Source organism: Drosophila pseudoobscura, chromosome X, assembly GCF_009870125.1.
Source record: "Drosophila pseudoobscura strain MV-25-SWS-2005 chromosome X, UCI_Dpse_MV25, whole genome shotgun sequence".
NCBI lineage: Eukaryota > Metazoa > Arthropoda > Insecta > Diptera > Drosophilidae > Drosophila > Drosophila pseudoobscura.
The window spans coordinates 30,721,871-30,742,897 of NC_046683.1; the positions used below are offsets into that span (position 1 = coordinate 30,721,871).

The 21,027-nt window shown below is 43.2% G+C and overlaps 1 long non-coding RNA gene across 1 annotated transcript; it reads right to left on the reverse strand.

Annotated features, from left to right (window-relative positions):
- Window positions 1-19,314: 19,314 nt before the first annotated feature.
- Window positions 19,315-19,764, reverse strand: LOC117184842 (uncharacterized). Its single transcript, XR_004470308.1, has 2 exons — window positions 19,541-19,764; window positions 19,315-19,476 (listed from the first exon to the last, which is right to left on the reverse strand). It is a non-coding gene; the product is annotated as an uncharacterized lncRNA (long non-coding RNA).
- Window positions 19,765-21,027: the final 1,263 nt, after the last annotated feature.

Consider the following 21,027-nt stretch of genomic DNA (forward strand, 5'->3'; position numbering starts at 1 on the left):
TAGTCTCTCAACAGATTCCTTAAGGGGCAGCAAACATAGCCGAGTGACGGCCCTCCTGATGTTTCCTGAGGATGTCTTCAGGTCAGCGACGCGACACACTCCGTCCTTGCCGAAAACGACATCGACCACTCTAGCCAGTGGCCAACGCATTGGAGGAAGATTTTCGTCCTTCACCAGAACGAGGTCGTTCTTGCAGATGTTTTGCGCGGGGGTGCGCCACTTCGCGCGCTCTTGCAAAAGAGTGAGATACTCTTCGCGCCAACGGCTCCAAAATATTTGCTGTAGTTGGGTGACCCACTGCCAGCCATCCAGACGATTGTAGTTCAGCTTCGTTAGGTCAGGCTCGAGGATTTGCTCATGGGGGCCGCCTAAAAGCAGATGAGCAGGAGTCAAAACGTCTAAATCATCAGGATTTTCTGAAAGCGAGAGCAAAGGGCGAGAGTTAACAATTGCAGTGATCTGACAGATCAGAGTGCGCAGCTCGTCGAAGCTAAGCACAGATGGTCCAACTGAGCGGTACTTTGTATTTGCGTATTTGTATTTGTATTGGTATTTTGCGGTCTTCACGACCGCTTCCCACAACCCGCCAAAATACGGAGAGCGAGGTGGGATGAAACGCCAGTCGATCGAGTCAGCCAAGCAGGATTCGTGGACCTCCTTCATATGAGGTTCGCTAAGACAAAGCTTCTTTAGCTCCAGAAGCTCGTTCTTGGCCCCAACGAAGTTTGTCGCATTTTCCGACCAAATTTGACTTGGCCTTCCTCGAGTGGAAGTAAAACGCTTTAGTGCGCCTAGAAACGATGCAGTGGTCAAATCCTTTACGAGCTCCATGTGTATAGCCTTGGGGGTGAAGCAGATGAATACGCTAATGTAGCACTTGATCGGAGGCCTTGTGCGGATTTCTGATCGGTAGAAAAAAGGTCCACAGTAATCTACTCCAGTGACTTCAAAAGCTCGAGATCCTTCCAAACGTTCCTTAGGTAGGTCTCCCATGATGTGTTCAACCATGCGCGGCCTAGTCCTGAAGCATCTCACACATCTGCTGACGACCCTTGACACTGCCTTAACACCTCCAATGGGCCAATATTCCAGCCGAATTTTGGATAGCAAGGCGCGAGGTCCGGCATGGAGGTTTCTTTCATGATAATATCTTATCAGCGCAAAGGTAATGGAATGTCCATTTGGCAGAATGAGCGGGTGCTGAGCGTCAAATCCTAGCGATGAGTTGCCAAGACGACCTCCAACTCTAAGTAGTCCAGACTGATCGATGAACGGGTTGAGCGAACTAATAGAACTGGATTTAATGACTTGACCATTGCGCCGAATCTCCTTTATGTCCATCCACAAATTTGCCAGCTGAATGTGTCGAATTAGAAGATGCGTTCCTTGCCGAATATCAGAAACGGTGAGTCCTGGATGCCTAAGACGATGTATAAATTTATGCATGTAGGCGAATGTGCGCTGCATGCGAAAGAATGAATTCGCAAATTTGCATCCGGACGTGAGATCGGCATGTGGAGACGTGATTAGCAATCCTCTCTTGCGAAGCTCCAAAGTTGCTATGTTGTTAGTAGGAGATACAGGCCACTTATCCTTGGAGCATAGCAAAAAGGATGGGCCGTGAAACCATAGCTCTGACTGGATAAGATGGTTGGGAAGCGAGCCTCTCGAGAGAATATCAGCAGGATTTAAAGATGTGGGAACATAGCGCCATTCCATGTCTGCCGTCAACTCCTGAATTGATGCCACTCGATTTGCCACGAAAACTTGAAATTTAGCTGGCTCGTCCCTAATCCAAGATAATGCTGTTGACGAATCCGACCAGCAATAGAACCGACCTGTAAAGATTCCCATGTCCTTTACATTCTGCATGATTTTCGCAAGCAAATGGGCTCCACTTAATTCCAGCTTAGGAATCGATATAGTCTTTAGCGGCGCCACTCGCGACTTTGAGCACAAAACGTGGCTCGAAGACTGGGCTTCCCTGGACACGATATACACGCAAGCGCCATATGCTTCTAAGCTGGCATCACAGAATCCGTGAACTTCTGTAGCCACACTAGAACGAAGAACCAAACGAGGAAATGAGATCCGAGAAATGCTTGCCAAACTATTTCTCAAGTCCATCCAAGTTGAATGCAACGCTGAGGGTAGGCTTTCATCCCAATCCAAATTTTCTCTCCAAAGATGCTGAAGGAAGATTTTGCACCTGACAATGACTGGATTTATCAATCCAAGAGGGTCGTAGAACCGCGCAATCGTAGATAAAACCGACCGCTTTGATGGCTTTGAGGTTGTGTCCAGTGCGGACAAGGCAAAAAGCAGCTGATCCGAAGCAGGGTCCCACGCTAAGCCGAGAGTTTTGGCTATGTCGCTTCCATCATTAAACTTTAGGAACTTCTCTATGTCATCTTCAGGGGTTCCCTGAAGTACTTCCTGGTGACTGGAGCACCATTTCCTAAGTCTAAAGTTACCACGGGACAGTAAAGCTGATGTTTGGTGCATCTTTTCCATGACCTGTGCGACCGAATTACCGCCCGAAATAAGGTCATCCACGTAAAACTCCTGCCGCAGAGCAGCTGAGCCAAGAGGGTAGGATTCACCCTCGTCGATGGCCAGCTGGTGCATTGCGCGGACCGCTAGAAATGATACAGCCCTCGTCCCGTATGTGACGGTGTCTAATGTGTAGACTTGAACCTCGGACTCGATGGAATCTCGCCATAGGATGCATTGATACAAATTGTCGGGTGGAGACACTCGTACGCAGCGGTACATTTTACAAATGTCCCCAGTGAGAGCGACTGGATATGTTCGAAAGCGAATCAATATGTTGAACAATGCAGGCTGAATAACAGGGCCTGTCATCATCACATCATTTAGAGAATATCCAGTTGATGTAGCTGCGGATCCATCGAAAACGACACGGAGTTTTGTCGTCGTACTGTCCTCCTTTAGGACACAGTGATGAGGCAAGAAATATTTGCAGAGGCTACGGGAATCAGGGTTGACTTGGTTCATATGATGCAAATCAATGTACTCCCTCATAAAGGCGGAATACCGCTCCTTGAGTGTAGGATTACGCTCCAGTTTTCGCTCCAGACTGATGAACCGTCGCTAAGCCTGAGCATAAGATTCTCCTAAACGATCAATATTGTTGTTTAGCGGCAGACGAACTGCATACTCCCCGGATGGCAACCGTGAAAGGTGGCTTACGAAATGTGCTTCACAATCGTCTTCTTCTTTGGTATTCAACCCAACCTCCACACAATTCTCGACTTCCCAAAACATACGAAGAGTTTTATCCAACCTTGCTTCCATCTCAGCTATCGAATCTGGACAATTGTGCGTGGCCAAAAGCGCCGAGCTTGACAAAGCCGGGTCTTCTGCAAGCCGGGCAGTCCATCGGTGAGTTTGATTTGCCCTACGCAGAGGAGATCATAAAAAACGCTCGCACCAATGAGAAGATCAACCCGTTGAGGATTGAAAAATGCAGGATCAGCGAGCTGAATGTTAGATGGAATACGCCAATCGGATACATTTACTGTCATACTTGGTTGAGAATCGGTAATCGTGGGGGCGATGAGAGCAGTAAGTGTAGTTGTGTAAGCAGAGGTGCGAGAATGCATACAAATGCTTATGGTGGATCCCTCAGTAGAAACGCTGGTATCGCCCAGCCCAGACACAAGTGCAGACGATTGAGTTTTCCTAAGCTGAAGCTGCTGGGCGAACCTGGATGTGACGAGATGCAGCTGCGATCCTGAATCTAAGATGGCACGACAAGGAACTAAAACGCCAGACCGATTCTTCACGAGAACCACGGCTGTAGCCAGAAGCACGACATCAGAGTAAAGACCTTGGGCAGCAAGAGAGGTAGACGAAGGTAGAGACGAGCTGCTAGCAGAATTTTGAGCAACGGAAAGAGTGTCCGGTTGAACGGCCAGATCGGGAGGAGTAATACCTGGGAAGCCTTGTGTTGTGGGCTGTATACTATCGAAGTGCAACAAACTATGATGCCTACCGCCGCATACTCGACATTTTCCACTATTGCATGCGCGGGTCCGGTGCCCCGGTTTTAGGCAATTGAAGCATAGGGAAAGCTTCTTCACTTCTTTGTGGCGCAGCAACGGTGAGAGATTTCCGAATATCTTGCACGAGTATATTCCATGGCCCGCTGAGTGGCAAAAGACGCATACAGACGGGTCGGCGGAAGAGTTGGAAGCAACAAACGTTTTCTTAACCTGCGTATAGGAATGGTTTTTTCCCACCTGATCGCTACTAGCGTGTGTCGCTGTAGCATATTCCAATCGCTCCATTTTCTGGCAGCGTTGCTGCAAGAATTCGAAGAATTCCTCTGCGGTAGGTATAGCATCCGACGATGTGTGCTCCTCCCATTTGGTTTGCGTCTTCGAATCCAACTTCTGCAGCAGCATGTTGATAACCATAAATGCCGAAATCTCCTCAGCAGTTCCCAATGTCTGCAACGCTCGCATGTGTAAATTGACTGCATCCGAAAACTCCCGAAGCCTTTTAGCAGAAGGCGAGTCTACCCTCTTTAGCCCAAGAATCTTCTTGATGTGTGCCTGGAAAACAAGTCTTTTGTTATTAAAGCGTTTATTAAGTATATCCAGAGCCGCACGATAATTGGCACTGGAGAGCTCCAACGATCGAACCGAATCCAAAGCCGCATCAGCGAGGCAAGAGCGAAGGTGCTGGAATTTCTCGATGTCACTGAGATCCGCATCCGCTTCAATCACCGATTTGAACATTGCCATAAAATCCGAGAACTCGACGTATCCACCAGAAAACTTCGGCACCTTCAGCTCAGGAAGTCGCTGCTTGTGAGCCATGATGATGGTACTATGTCCGGAATGGCTTGGCAGAGTCGTAGAATTGGCAGCGGCGTGTGACTGGCTTACTTCAACAGCAGCCAGCAACTCAGCTTTCAACGATATGAAAAGAGTATCGAAGATTTCGCGCAGCTCACTCCCAATCTCGTTTTGATCGAGAGCCTCCAACTCATTATGGGCCTTATTAAATTCCGCTCGAATTTCTGCCAACATATCAAGGCGCACCTCGACTTCCGCGGCGGTCAGCTTGTCGATTTTATTCCCCGCGAAGGATTCGCCAAGCCTGTGCAATCGATCATATAATGACTGACTTTTACGTTTATACAGACTCAGTCTGGAATCAGCCACCACAATATTTCTGCCCGCGCCTGTATTTGGATCGTTGTCCTTGTTAACCGTTGTGCAATCGACACAACAACGGAAAATAAAATACCGCTTAAGCGACGATGTATAGACGCGAGAGCGAGAATGCAAGACACGAAAAGTCAAGAACCGCGGCTGCAGCTGCGCAGAGAATGAGAGATTCGACGCTTTAAGTACCGGAATTTGTCTATAAATATTCCAGCCGCACTCTCACTGAATTTGCACTTTAAACTGTTTTTAATGTGCACACAAATGTATTTGTTGGTAGTTAAACTACCCAACAACACAATATTGTATAATTAATAAGTGTTTTAACGGAACGCGATTAAGAAATGGTTTTATACCACGTCGGGGTCACCAATGTTTGAGATGCCAAGCTTTTTTGGCACCTATGTATTTCAAAATAAAAAGAGATTTTGGGTTAAACTTTATAATTCGTATTTAATCTTGGTGGCTTAGCGGAAGCCGATTGCTTGCTGTTGCCAGATGAACTTTATGCGAGATCGATATGCAACCAATGCGCAGAGGGGTAAGCATAGAACTAAAACTATAGACGACGGCGTTAGATCAAAGTGACTGCCGAAGTGGCGGCAGCAGATCAAAGTAGTTGCCGAAGTGGCGGCGGCAGAAAGCCCCTTTAGCGGGAGAGCGCAGCAGCTCTGCAGAAAGTCAATGCTTTACAACATATGTAGGCGGCTCTCTATGCTCATGCAATAATAATAATTTTAAAGTTACGGTTCTTCTTCAGCGGCTGGCCCGAACAATGATTTCTAAATAGGCTTTTTGGAATGGAGGAAAATCTATTTCGTTATGGAAATATAATGCGCTCTTTTTGGTGCATAGATATTCCTTTATTATATCCGTCGCTAACGTGTTAGTCATTTCGTTATACGTAATCTTGATGATTAGCTTGTGAAAATAACGGATTGTTTCTACCTTATCTTCATTGCCTTTTATTAGCTCAATTTGCCGATTGTAATAGTTAATTGGTCTTTCCGTGATAGCAATGTGATTTAGATTGTCTTCCTGTGCGCTATGTATAGTTGCACCAACGCTATTTGAAGCTTCTCCCAGGAGATTTTCATTAATCTTTACCCTTGATAAGGCATCAGCTACATGATTTTCTTTGCCTGGTAGATATTTCATTTTAAAATAAACTCATTCAGTTTTATTTTCCACCTTTGTAATTTCATATTTGGCTCCTTGAGGTTGTTCAACCAAATCAAGGGCTTATGATCGCTTTGTATCTCGAATGTTCTACCGAACAGGTATGAACGGAAATACTTGGTTGCCCATACGATCGCTAATAATTCCTTTTCGATGGCTGAATAGTTTATTTCATGTTCATTTAGGGTTCTGCTATTTCCTGCAGAACCCGCACAGACCTAAGAATGACTTTATTTGTTTAGTCGTTTCTGGTATTGGAAATTTGACAATGGCAGAGATTTTGCCTGGATTTGGTACTATTCCTTCAGTAGTGACTACATGACCTAGGAATTCAGTTTCCTTTTTCATGAATTCACATTTATCCATTTGTAGCTTCAAGTTGGCGTCTCTCAACTTTCCAAATACTCTCCTTAGTGACAACAAGTGTTCTTCCAATGAAGTGGAAAATATAATGATGTCATCTAAGTATACAAAGCAATCTTTGAAGATTACCTCTTCTAGCAGATTGTTCATACATCTTTGGAAGGTAGCTGGGGCAGTGGTTAGCCCAAAGGGCATACGAGTGAACTCGTAATGTCCATGCTTAGTGGAGAACGCAGTTTTGGGGATTGAGCTAGGTTCCATGGGTATTTGATGGAAACCTTTTGCTAAATCGATTGTCGTAAAATACTGACATTTACCTAGTTTGTCTAAGATTTCATCCATTCTTGGAGTTGGGAATTTTTCCTTAACTGTTATTTCATTTAGACTTCTATAGTCTACTACCATTCGATATTTTTGCTTTCCTGAAGCATCTAACTTCTTCGGAATCATAGATATGGGCGAGCAGTAAGGAGAATTCGACTTTCGAATTATTCCCTGCCTGATCATATCTTTGATTTGCTGGTTTACCTCCTGATCATGTATCTGGGCATATTTGTATGGTCGTCTGTAGACCGGGTCTTCATGTTGAGTTTTGATCTCGTGCTTGATTGTACTTGTGAAAGTCAAATTGTCACCTTCTCTGTACTGCACATCCTTAAACTCATATAAGACCTTCTTTAACTCTTCCCTCTCTTCGTCGTTTAAGTGTTCTAATTTTAATTGATTACATTCCCTTAATTCACCGTCTAGAGCGGAAGCGAAGTATTGATCTCCCTCTGGAGATGGGTCAAGGCACTTAGGTGCGATCTTCTCTTCTTTTGTAGAGGGATCAGTGCACTTCTGTGCGGTCTTGCCGGCTTCAATAGCTTCTCCACTCTGAATTATTGGGTACGACCTAGCTCCTAGTGATACAGTGTCATTTCTGTAATCGATGACGGCTTTACTTGCCATCAAGTATTCTCTTCCTAATAAAATATCATAATTTTCGGAAAAGTTATGTATGTAGAACTTTTGTTCGGACGGACATGTTTTGTTCGCATTCCTCATTATACTCTTAGTTAAACGGACAGGTCCATTGATGGTATGGACCGTAAGGTTATCGTCTTTTATCTCGGAATCTGTGTAATTTTCTTTCATGATGTTGATCGATGATCCCGAGTCAGCGATACACCTTAATATTCTTTTATTAATGGTAATGTTTATATAGGGTCCTCCTCGGTTTCTTCCGAGGCGGCTTGATGAAAATTTACGTCCATCTTCGTTTGGCCACTCTGGCTCTCCCTCCCTCTTTTAGTAGGTTGGTTGGGTCCACTCCCACTAGCTTGGTTTTGAGATATTTGCTAATTGAATGGATTCTGAGCCCTACCTTGATTCAAGGAATTTTTGAACTCATTGTATAATCCAGGATTTTGGGAATTTTGATTTTGATTTGTTCGATTAGTCTGACCTGTTCCAGATGAACTCTGAGTTTGATTGTGATAGTTAGTAGTATTATAATTTGGATAATAGTTTCTGTAGTGTATTGACACTCAGACTTAAGCATGCGTTGTCTTCCAGATTCTCTTTTATTCTATATCCCTTGGATGGTGTATATAGATATTATATTATATATATAGATATTAATATAATACCTAACACGCCTCTCCTTAGATGTTTAATATACATGTCATTTACAAATCTATTTTCTTATAACAATTTGATTTGTGTACTTAATCTAATTAGCGTATATAAAATTTATGTGATTTCGTATTTTTCTTTCTTCTTAATCTATTTAGTATTTGTTTCAGTGTTTAATTTGTACATAATTTGATTTCATAATTCCTTTCTTTATATTATTTTATTGTTAAATACGCTTTACTACCTTCCCTGCCTCACGTGGTCTCAACTCTCTCCTGGTGGGTGTTGGTTGAGAAACTATTTGTTCATTGTTGGTTTTGGAATTGTCATCTACTGAACAATTGCTTTCGACATCAGGTGTTTTCGCATTAGGCGATGTATGATTGTTAGTGCTTTGGTTTCTAATTTGATCCAGGTGACGTTTTATTTCTCTGTTATTGTTCGCCAAAATACAGCAATACGAACGCGGGCCCAGTTGTTGTTTTACAGTTGCCTGAGTCCAGCTTGCTTTGTTAGGATTTTTGTAGTCCCTAACCATAACTTTTTGACCCTTTAGAAATTCTGTGCTTCGTCTACCTTTGTGATTTACAACACACTCAGTCTGTTTTTTATTTATTATGCTTTCGACCGTAGGTGGTTTTAACAACGAAAATCTTGTTTTTAGTGTACGACCAAAAAATAATTTAGCAGGAGATTCGCCCGTAGTACAATGAATCGTATTTCTGTAATCGATCAAAAATCTATTTAAAATTGTATTAAAATCTTGTCTTTCATTAGCCTTTATGTTTGCATATAGTGATTTCTTAACAGTCTTTACAAAATTTTCTGCTTGACCATTAGTCGCTGGATGTCCTGGAGCAGTAAAAATGTGATTAACACCATTATTTTTCATAAACGTTTTAAAATCATCAGAAGTAAACTGTCGTCCAATGTCACTAACTAACACGTCTGGTAAACCATATCGACAAAATACTTCTCTAAGCTTGTTGATAGTAAACAATGAAGTTATTTCCTTCGTTTTGAATACTTCTGCCCATTTTGTATAAGAATCTATAATAACCAATAAATGAAAACCTCTAATTGGTCCTGCAAGGTCTATGTGTACTCGACTCCAAGCCTTTCCTGTGGATTTCCACGGTATTAACAGACTCCACCTGAGGAGGAGATCTCCAGGGAAGCCACGACTCATCTTGTTAAACTTTTTACCGACGCCTGCAATGAGGCGCTCGATAAATCCTGCCCCTCTAGCAAGAGCAGAGGCCGGAAGAAACCTGAATGGTGGAATCCGAAACTGAGGGAACTCCGGAAAGCCTCCCGAAGACTCTTCAATAAAGCTAAGGCCGAAAACGCTGAGCAGAACTGGGCCGATTACAAGGCCAGTCTGTCAGTATACAATAAAGAACTGAGGAAAGCCAAACGCGCCTCATGGCGTAAGTTCTGTAGCGACATTGAGAATAACTCAGAAGCCTCGCGCTTGCGCAAAGTTCTCTCGAAGACTACACCCACTCTGGGCTACCTGAAGAACGCCGACCAATCATGGACAACGTCCAGTAATGAGTCGCTAAATCTTCTCCTTAACACCCACTTTCCCGGCTGCGATGAAAACAGACCACACTACATCGCGGCTCCCTCCGTTGCTTCAAGTGGTATCATGAACCTGCTAAGCCAGGAGAACATTTCGTGGGCAATAAAAAGCTTCAAACCATACAAATCCGCGGGACCAGATGGCATCATCCCTGCCCAACTGATTCACGCTGGACAAAAAGGCACTAGTTGGCTCAAAAGGATATATGAGGGAATCTTCTCCCATGGATATATCCCGGAAACCTGGCTTCATACCAAAGTCGTCTTTATCCCCAAGGCAGGCAAGCCCTCGCACACTGCCCCCAAAGATTTCAGACCCATAAGTCTATCGTCCTTCCTTCTGAAGACGATGGAACGGCTTTTGGGGATGCATCTCACGGTAAATATTCCGCCTAGTCTATTCTCAGACTCCCAGCATGCCTATCGGAAAGGAAGATCCACCGAAACGGTCCTACACACGATCACATCAATCATAGAAGCGTCCATCAACTGTAAGGAATACACCCTGGTAGCCTTCCTGGACATAGAAGGCGCCTTTAATAACATCCTACCGACCGCCATCACGGGTGCACTGACGGAACTGGGGGTTGACTCCCGGACGGTGAGCCTGATCGATCAGATGCTACAATGCAGGACGGTTGAGGCATCACTGGGGACGTCAACGTCCACCAGATTTGTCAGTAGAGGCACCCCGCAGGGCGGAGTCCTCTCGCCCCTCCTATGGAACGTGGCAGTGAACGAACTGCTGCGGGAGATAGAGGGGGGTGGCTGCCGCGTGGTGGCGTATGCGGACGATGTTGCTATAGCATTCTCGGGTAAATTCCCGCAGACGCTATGTGAGTGCCTGACAAGCACTCTTATGAAGATGTCAAAATGGGCAGACAAATGCGGGTTAGGCGTCAACCCGTCTAAAACGGAACTGGTGCTCTTCACTAGGAAGTACAAAGTACCGGCACTGATTCCCCCAAGACTATGTGGGGAAGCGCTAATCTTCAGCAACAACGCCAAGTATCTTGGTCTAACCCTCGATAGAAAGCTCGATTGGAAATTGAGCATAGAGGATAGAGTAAAGAAGGCCACAGTAGCCCTCTATACTTGCAGGAAAGCCATCGGACTAAGATGGGGAATGACCCCCTATATAGTTCGGTGGCTTTACACCACCATCATACGACCGATCATGCTCTATGGAGCGGTAGTATGGTGGCCAGCCTTAGACAAAAGGACATGCCTCAACAAACTCAGCAGAGTTCAACGCATGGCAGAGCTATGCATAACTGGCGGGCTACGCACTACTCCAGGGGAAGCCCTGGATACTGTGCTGGACCTCCTCCCCATAGATCTCATGGGAAAGAAAGTGGCAACACTTTCCGCACTCAGAATGAGAGAAGCCAGACTGTGGAAAGCGTCCGCGGTCGGGCACTCGGGAATCCTGACGAGACACCCGCAATTACCAGAGAGGACAGATTATTGTGTCCCTACTGATCACCTCTCGACGCCTTTCCAGGTATCAATCCCACTTAGGGAGGACTGGGAGATGGGCGAACCAGGCCCCGCAAATGCGGTTCACTTCTACACTGATGGCTCAAAGTTAGACGGCCGCGTGGGAGGCGGAGTCTACTGCAGCGAGCTGAACATCAGTCATTGCTTCAGGCTCCCGGACCACTGCAGTGTGTTCCAAGCGGAGGTTGTAGCCATCAAGGAGGCCATTTCCATCGTCTCCAAACTATTTCTAGACACGCACTTAGTGTGCGTTTTCTCGGACAGCCAAGCAGCTATTAAAGCTCTAGGCTCAATATCGTCGAACTCAGCGACTGTAAATGACTGCCGCAGGTCTCTGCACGAGATCGCAGAGCAGTTAGACCTCTTCCTTATATGGGTCCCAGGCCATAGGGACATCGAGGGGAACGACGCCGCCAACGAGCTAGCAAGGCAGGGTACTACAATTCCTCTCCTTATGGAGAGGGAGCAGGTAGCGATGCCTCTGGCTACGTGTAGGCTTCTCACGCACGAATTGTTTGAGCAAAATGCCACTAGGAGATGGCAGCAAACAGCTTCCTGTAAAATCTCAAGATTGATATGGCCATATCGATCGAAGAAGCGCTCAGGCGAGCTGTATAGGCTCAGCAGAGCACAGTGCTCTGCAGTTACTCGAGCCATTACGGGACACTGGCAGATTGGCACTCATGCCTCTAGACTGTCAATCCCTCATAACGACTTCTGCAGGAGTTGTCGCGACGAGGAAGAAGAGGAATCGGTCGCCCACTTCTTCTGCCACTGCCCAGCCCTTGGAAATCGTCGTCTTCGTTTTCTCGGGGCTGCTTTCCTAACAGACATTTCGGACCTGTCCGAAATCAAACCGGGGACCTTGTCCAGATTCATCCAAGCCTCCGGATGGGACTGCCCTTAATTTGCAACAGCCTGTTTCTCCACGGTTTCTAGGCACTGGGAAGGGGCACACGCCCATGCGGCACCACAACGGACCTTCTATAGGTCCAAGTGAGCTTGGGAGGGTTTCATCACTCTCCCAGGCTACCGCCTGAACCTAACCTAACCTAACAGACTCTTTTCTGGACTTGATTGTAGTTCCTGACAAGGAATACAATCTCGAATTAATTTCTCAATTTCAGAATCCATGCAAGGCCACCACACATAAGAACGTGCTAACTTTTGGTTTTTACTATTCCCAAATGCGATGCATGAAATTCTGCTAAAATAGCTTGTCTCAGTTTGGTTGGAATTACTACTCTGTGTCCCCATAAGATACAATCATATTCCACTGAAAGTTCATTTGTTTTAGAGATGTAGGCAGAAAACTCGCTGCCATTTAATCTTGTCTTCGAACCAGTGTTAATTGCCTCACAAACTTTTGATAATATTGGGTCACGTCGTGTTTCACGAGCTATTTCTTTGAAGCTAATTTTGAACACCTTTTCGGACTGTATAAAATGTATGTAATTATAGTCTTCGTTTGGTACAGCCGTTTCCCATTGAGGCATTCTTGAGAGTCCATCTGCTATATTTAAGGTCCCCTTTATGTGTTCAACTGTATATTGAAAACCTGACAAAGTCAGTGCCCATCTTTGCATTCGTGCAGAGGCCATCAATGGAAGTCCTTTCAGGTCTCCAAATATGCTTAGTAATGGTTTGTGATCTGTTCGAAGGATGAACTTGTTTCCTAAAAGATACTGTCTTAATTTACTCACACAGAACACTATAGCCAGGGCCTCTTTCTCGATTGTACTGTAATTATGCTCGCTTTTGGATAATGCTCTTGATACAAATGCTATTGGTTTGATATCTTCATTGCATTTATGTGATAAAACACCTGAAACTGCATGACTGCTAGCATCAGTCGTTAATACTAACGGTTGATCTGGGTTGTAGTGAACTAAAACTTGTTCAGAAGTTACTTCTTTCTTTACCTCTTCATATGCACTCTGACATTCGCGTGTCCAATTAAATTTTGTATTTTTCTTTAATAATGCATATAAAGGACTCATTATCTGAGCGAAATTATTGATAAACTTTGAATAATAATTTACCATGCCTATGAAAGCTCTAAGCTGTGATACGTTTTCCGGAGCCGGTGCAAACAATACACTCGCAACTCTATCATTGTTTTTGCTCAGTCCTATCCTGTCAATTGAAAATCCTAGGTAACAAATTTTGGATTTAAAGAACTCACATTTCTTGTCATTTAATTTAAGTCCAACTGATTTCAGTTTTCTAAGTACAGCTTTTAGGTTTGAAATATGTTCTTGAAGATCTCGTCCTGTAACTGTTATGTCATCTTGATAAACCACAACTCCTCGCATACCCTGAAACAACCCTTCCATTGTTTTTTGAAAAATAGCTGCTGCAGTTTTTATACCAAATGGTAAGCGTTTAACTTTCAATAGTCCAATATGTGTGCTCCAAGTACACAAATTTTGAGATTGCTCATCTAAATTTAGCTGATTGTAAGCATTTGACAGGTCAAGTTTTGAATACAGTGTACCCCCTTCAAGCGCTGCAAAAATGTCGTCTATTCGAGGTAGTGGATACTTTACGTCGACTAAAGACCGGTTTAATGTAACCTTATAGTCACCACAAATTCGTATGTCACCGTTTGGTTTTAAAATCGGTACCAAAGGTGTTGCCCATTCAGAACTAACAACTTGCTCTAAAATTCCATCATCTATGAATTTTCGTAACTGCACTTCAATCTTTTCTTTCCATGCTAATGGTACTGACCTAGGCTTGAAAAATATTGGTTTTGCATCTTCTTTTAATAGTAACGATATCGTATTCGTAGTATATGAACCTAAACGAGGCTCAAAAACTTCAGCAAACTCTGATTTAATCTGTTCTGTAATTACAGAATTTGGTTCATTTATGTACACATTGTTCACCTGCATTAACTCAAAATTAAAAGCTCTCAAAAATGTTCTACCTAGCAAAGGTGGACTCACTGCATTGGTTACAACAACAATTTGTTTTTTTAGACCTCGATATTCGATCGTTGCATCGTACTCACCAATAACTTTGATTGAATCTCCATTGTAATCTACACATGGAACTAGACATTTTCTAAGTGGTCTGCTGGTATTTAAGCTTTCGTAAAATGTTTTTGGAACCAATGTGCACGGTGCACCAGTGTCGCAAGCAATTTTCGTTATGTTTCCATCAATTTTTACAGGTAAATAATATACTCCACTAGTTGAGGTTGTATCAACGCTATAGATAGAAAAGTTATAATTATCATTATCAAAATTATTATCAGAATAGGTGTCATGTTTTGTTTGAGATACATAATTTACGGATTTTTTTGATTTATTTTTACAAATGCTCGCCAAGTGACCTATTTTTCCACAGCTGTGACATTTGCATGCCTTATACTTGCAATTGTTTGAGTTATGATTTCGCCAGCCACAGTGTGTGCATGGCTGCTGCTTCTTTTCTCTGCCAGCGTCGCAGTCGTTTTCGCCGTCGCCGTCACCGTCGCTTCTGCCGCCTCTGTAACTCACGTTTCGGTTGCCCTTGAAATTACTTCTGCCGTTGCTCTTTGCTTGATCTCTGTTCTCGCCTCTTTGCCTCTGCCATTGACTAGTCCCGTTCTTTTGATGCATGTAGTTGACGTTGTGTTCTGTCTTCCTTGTGCTGATCTTCGTCTCCATGATCATCGCCTTCTTGAGTGCATCAGCCAGAGTTAGATTTTCGTCTTCTTCACATATTCTTTCATATATGGGGTTGGGAAGGCTCATCACAAATTGGTTTAATACAAACGCTTCCAGATTTGAGCCAAATTTGCATTCCAATGCCAATTGTTTAACTCGAGCATACCACTCCGCTACAGTCTCATCTTCACTTTTTGTGGACATGTGAAATTTTTTTCTTTCTCTGAATATGAGTGTAGGTGGTGTGTAGTGTGTTTTTAAAATTTCACATAATTCTTTGTATGCTTTTGATACGGGTGATACCGGATTGCACAAACTATGTAGTACAGTGTAAGCCGCTGTACCGCTCGACTTCAACAAAACTGCCTTTTTTGTGTTTTCCTCTTTCACATTCAATTCGCACAAATGTATGTCGAATTTTTCCATCCAAAAGCAGAACGTTTCTTGGTGTGGCGAAAACTCAGCAATTGTTGCCATTTGATAGAATGTTGGTGCTTCATTTTTCGTCATGTTGCTATTCATATATTATATGCACTTTTAACATGTGTATGTATATTAATACGTTTTATTTTATCCTCGTCGCCAATTATGTAGTGTATTGACACTCAGACTTAAGCACGCGTTGTCTTCCAGATTCTCTTTTATTCTATATCCCTTGGATGGTGTGACCGTATATAGATATTAATATAATACCTAACAGTTTCCAACATTCTTTCGATTTGATTGAGACGATTTCGATTGATCTTTATTTGTACCTGAATCTGTTGTACTAGCTTCGTACAATCCTTCTTCTTGTGCTGCCTTCTTAAGATTAGACAATGTGGTAATATCTTTTCTTGCTAAGGTCATGAACATTCTGTCAGGAAGTTTTCGAGTAATGACATCTTTAATTGTGTTGTTCAAAGCGTTTTTATAAATGGCATTATTTTCTGGTATGTTTTCTAGGTTTAGCTTATTGTTTATTAATAATGCTTTTATCTCTAATTCTTCTATAAACTTACGAATACTGCCGTTGAATCTGGTGGTGTATAGTTGTCGTAAGAGTTCGTGATTTTTGAACTCGTTGATCAGCGCCGTCTTCAGTTCGAGCCACGTGTTAAGTTGTATCATTTGCGATATGCGTTGTGCCTCTCCTGACAGTTGGATCTCGGTCACTCCAAATAGGATCCTTTGTTGGCGAAGATCTTCAGTTGGATATAATCCGCATACATATTCGATTCGTTTGATAAATGAGCTTAGCTGTCCAGATGAACCGTCATAGGCAGGTGTTTGTCTGATCGACAGCAGTGCCTGGTTCAAGTGGATTTCGCTCAATGATAGTGGTGGTAACGCCATGTTGTTGGTGTTGATTGGGTTTTGTTTTGTTTTCAGTAGTTTTTAACTTTATTTTGGTTCACTTGTAAGTTTTTTGATTTTGTATTTGGTGTTTCACTGTTCTTGGTGGATCACTATCTCCGCTTACTTCAGTTCACTTAATTTTAGTTTTGCAAATCGTATGTGCTCGTAACACATAGGTTCTTTGGCGGAGTTCACAATTTTGTTAACGATTCCGGGATTACGTGATCACAGTAATTAGAAATTACACAAGCTGACCATTACCGAAATATAGGATTTAATTTTAAACGAAATCCTACCGACTGCGCCAGTTGAATATCCGCAACTCGATTTTAAGTTTTTTAAAAAAGACTTTTATTTTACAACTTAAATATCTTTATGTCACAAGATTTGAATGACTTCCCCGACTTGACTTTGGGTCTGCTTGTCTCAAACGGAACTGATCTCTCTGCTGCTGGCTAGTTTCCATGAGCCCTTCTCTTGGAACTCCCGACTCTGGCTTCGGGCGTTGCTCCTCGGCTGCATCTTCGTGTTGGTGGCGTACGTGCCTGGATCGATATTTGGGGATGCGTCGGCTTTGATGAAAGGCATCCACTGCTGGCGATCGGTGTTGCATTACATGACGGAGCTAGGAATGTGATACTCTTTGGTTTTATGTCTAGCTTTGATTGGTCCTCATGAGTGGCGTGATTCTAAAGAATCGATTTCTCGAGAGTGGCGTGATTCTAATGTTGATGAAACAATGTGCTCCATTGTTTATATTATGGGGGGCCCTAGCTTGGAGTATGGGAAGAAACAGTTATTGATTCTTGAGTGGGGTCCTGTTACTTGTGTGGATGGGGTGGATGAATTGTACATAAACATAATGTGTATGGGATGTGGGGAATTATGGATATGTCACTGTATATATGTATTAATATATATGCTCAACTCTAACTACAGCAAGCAAATCTAGCTCTACTATGTCATACGTATGTGCCAAGAATTGAAAGCGAGGTGCAATTGTTTCAGCACAAGACAATAATTGCGAGTTTTTTAATTTTTTCGTCTTCACTCGAGCTGTCAATTTTTGCACAAATACCTCTTGATAAGATTGGAAATTCCAAGTGCTGTACTCTCCTCTTCTGAAGCTGGATGCTCCACTTGGATCTCCTTTGGTAGATGGTATATATATCTCCTTTGGTATATAGCTGCAGATAGGGTATTGCACGTTTGTTTGTTGTATTCTTTGCACACACGTCGCGGTCAATTTAGCAATTTAGCTGTAGCACATATGCATGTATATAGGTATGATAGATTTTGGTTTAATTTGCAAGTCCACCCGGGGGCGCCATGAAAATTTAGAATAGTTTTTCTGAATAAAAGAGACTGAAAAACTTGGGTGACTGCAAATTTCTATTTTACGACGACGAAAAAAAAGGAGTGCGTGCGTTCGTTTCAATAGATTTTTCTCGACTTTCTTCATATATTCAAACAATTTCTTCTTCGCCTATCTTACCTACGGTGGCAAAGCGGGGCGGATTCGCCAAGAGCGAGAGTGCGAGTTTTTATTGCGCTCCAGCTTTGCCCTAGCCTAACTTACACTAGACTTCATAAAATACTACCCTAATAACAATTATTATACGCCAAATGGCGCTACATTGACTATTCAATTAAATTGAATAACATTGACTATTTATTGAAAGATAAAGAGCAAAGGCATATGGCAAGTGAAACATTAAAAAGAACCGACATAAATATACCGTGTATATATGTATAGTATTGAAATAACAAAAGAAGAGGACAGCTTTAATATCGATCCAAAGCAAACGGATAAAGAACGTAGTAAATTCATGGAATTGATAAAACATAACTATTCAGACTTAACTAACATTCCAGCTGTTGAGGAACATATAACAAGTCCATCGCTAAGCGAAGAACCATCGCCAAAAGAGAACAAGAAGAGAATGGAAGAGACGAATATTTGTATACACACATACTCTTACCGCCTCTGCGATGGCATTTTTCAGTACCAAATAGACATCGAACTGGACAAGAACAAAATAAATACAGTCCACTAGAATCAAATCCGTCGAGCATATTATTCGCGAACATTCTTTGGTCCTTTGGTCCTTGAACAGTTTTGTGTGCATTGGTGTTCATTGAAAATTGTTTACAATGGAACAATTAAAGGCATTGGTAAAAGCCCGTGGCAGACTCAAATCCATTATCACACGCGCATTGGCTTGGGCTGAACGGGAGGAACCAACTACAACGGCGGAGGTCACCTCACGGATAGAACTGCTCCAATCGGCTTGGAAAGAGTTCTCACAGCTTGGAGATTCCATAGCCCTTCTCGAACACGTGGATAGGTATGGGGATCCAGAGGAAGACAATGCACTCTACGAGGAAAAGTATCTATTGGCACATGCAACGATTTTGGAGAAAAAGAGGTTAGTACAACCAACTACAACTGCAACGATCAACGGAAATAGCAGCAGAGAGTATCATCTAATTAGCGACGCAATACTCAGCCTGCTACAACAACAACAGCTATTTGAACAGTTAGCTGCAAGCCAGAACACGACGAACATGTCTATGCATGCTGCTGGAGAAAGCGAGAGCGGCGAGTTAAGAGGCGCGGTGAATTCGAATTCTGCAGTTGGTGCGGTCACACCAATACAGAGCGAATTGCCAAAAATTCAAATCAAACGATTCGCTGGCAGCTACACAGAGTGGCCAGCATTTCAGGATATCTATGAAAGTACAATTCATAGCATGCAGCATTTGAAAACACTACTTATCGATGAGGCTGCCAACTTGGTACGACATTTAAGGATCACGGATACTGCTTACAACACTGGATGGGAACGTCTCAAGGAAAGGTACAATCGGCCGAGGCATATTGTAAACTCGTTTTTGGAACAATTTATTAAACAATTGGAACAATTACTAAAATTGATGCTGCGATTTTGCGTAAAGTGTCCGACGGTGCAAACGAAATTGTACGTGGTCAGGATGCCGTAAATCAAACGGGACGCGACTGTTGGATTATATATCTAGCACTGGAAAAACTTGATGCCGACACAAGGCGCAGGTGGATTGAACGCAGTTTGGATAAAGACTCACCCACTCTCGACGACTTCTTCAAGTTTTTGGATGATCGTTGCGAGGAATTGGAACTAAGCAAAGGGGAGCCTGCGTCTGCGGGGAAAACAGTAACTCACGGGGATAAATCAAAAGGGTTCACACACTCGATGGTGGCCGTATAGGGCAGCAACTGCACCAAATGCCATTCCACAGAACACATTCTGTATGGCCGTCCATAATTTTTGCATATGACAGGATTTCAAAGGCGCTCTTTTGTAACAGATAAAAATCTATGCTATAACTGTTTGAAGCCTGGTCATTTGAGCAACAAGTGTAAATCAAAATACACATGTAATCTAATCAAGCAAAGGAATTGAACAGAAGCACATTACCCACGGCCATGGTTTATGATAAAAACGCAAATGGGGGCTACATAACATATCGCTTCTTATTGGATACTGGTTCAGAACTCTCGTAAGTATCGGAACGTTGCATTCACGCTCGTGGGTTGGCACGTTCACAATCACGCATCCTTGTTTGAATATCTTCAGTGAAAACTGAAACCAAGGGGATTCAGCACACTTCACATCAAGTCCCGAATTTCTGAGGATCATTTGACTGTAAACGCCCATGTACTTGGCAGAATAACTTCATCAATGGGAAGGCAAAACATTGATGCATCGGCACTCGATGTGTTTAGTGATCTTCAATTGGCTGACACACACTTCTGCACAAACGCACCAATTTACATACTATTGGGTAGCGAACACGTATGGTCTACATTTACAGGAAGGAAGATGTATGACAGCAAGGGCAATCTTATCGCAATTTCATCAGTTTTTGGATGGGTTATTACGGCACTCATGACACCCCAAGCAAGCAACGCAATTTCACTAACAACAACATTGGATATAGATGCTTTGCTCCAGAAGTTTTGGGAGCTGGAGAACCGTCGACTGCACGACCAAACTTGAACCCGAAGATGAACAGGTCGAGAAACACTTTCTCACCACACACACTCGCGATGAAAATAGGAAATATATCGTGGAGCTTCCATTCCACACCTCACTCCCTGAATTTGGAGATACTCTACAAGGAGCTCTCAAGCTTTTCAAAACGGTTTAACGTCGCTTGCAACAGCAGCTACAAATAAAATTCATACATTTCATGCGAGAATATCAGACTTTGGGACACATGCGACAACTGCCAACGGAAGAAATCATCTCGGGGCAACATTTCTACATGCCACACCACCCTGTGTTGGGTCGAAAACTCCGAGTAGTTTTCGACGGGTCATTCCGCGACGCCAATGGTAAGACTTTGAACGACACTCTCTTTACAGGGCCGAGCATTCAACGCGATCCGTTTGCTGTACAAATTCGAATTCTCAGCGGATATTGTGAAAATGTTCCGCCAAATATAGGTCTGCAATAAGCATCGAGATTTTCAGAGAATCGTTTGGAGGGAAGATCCAACCGATTCAATCAAGCACTTTCAACTATGTACCGTCCTAGCGGTTCGGGTGT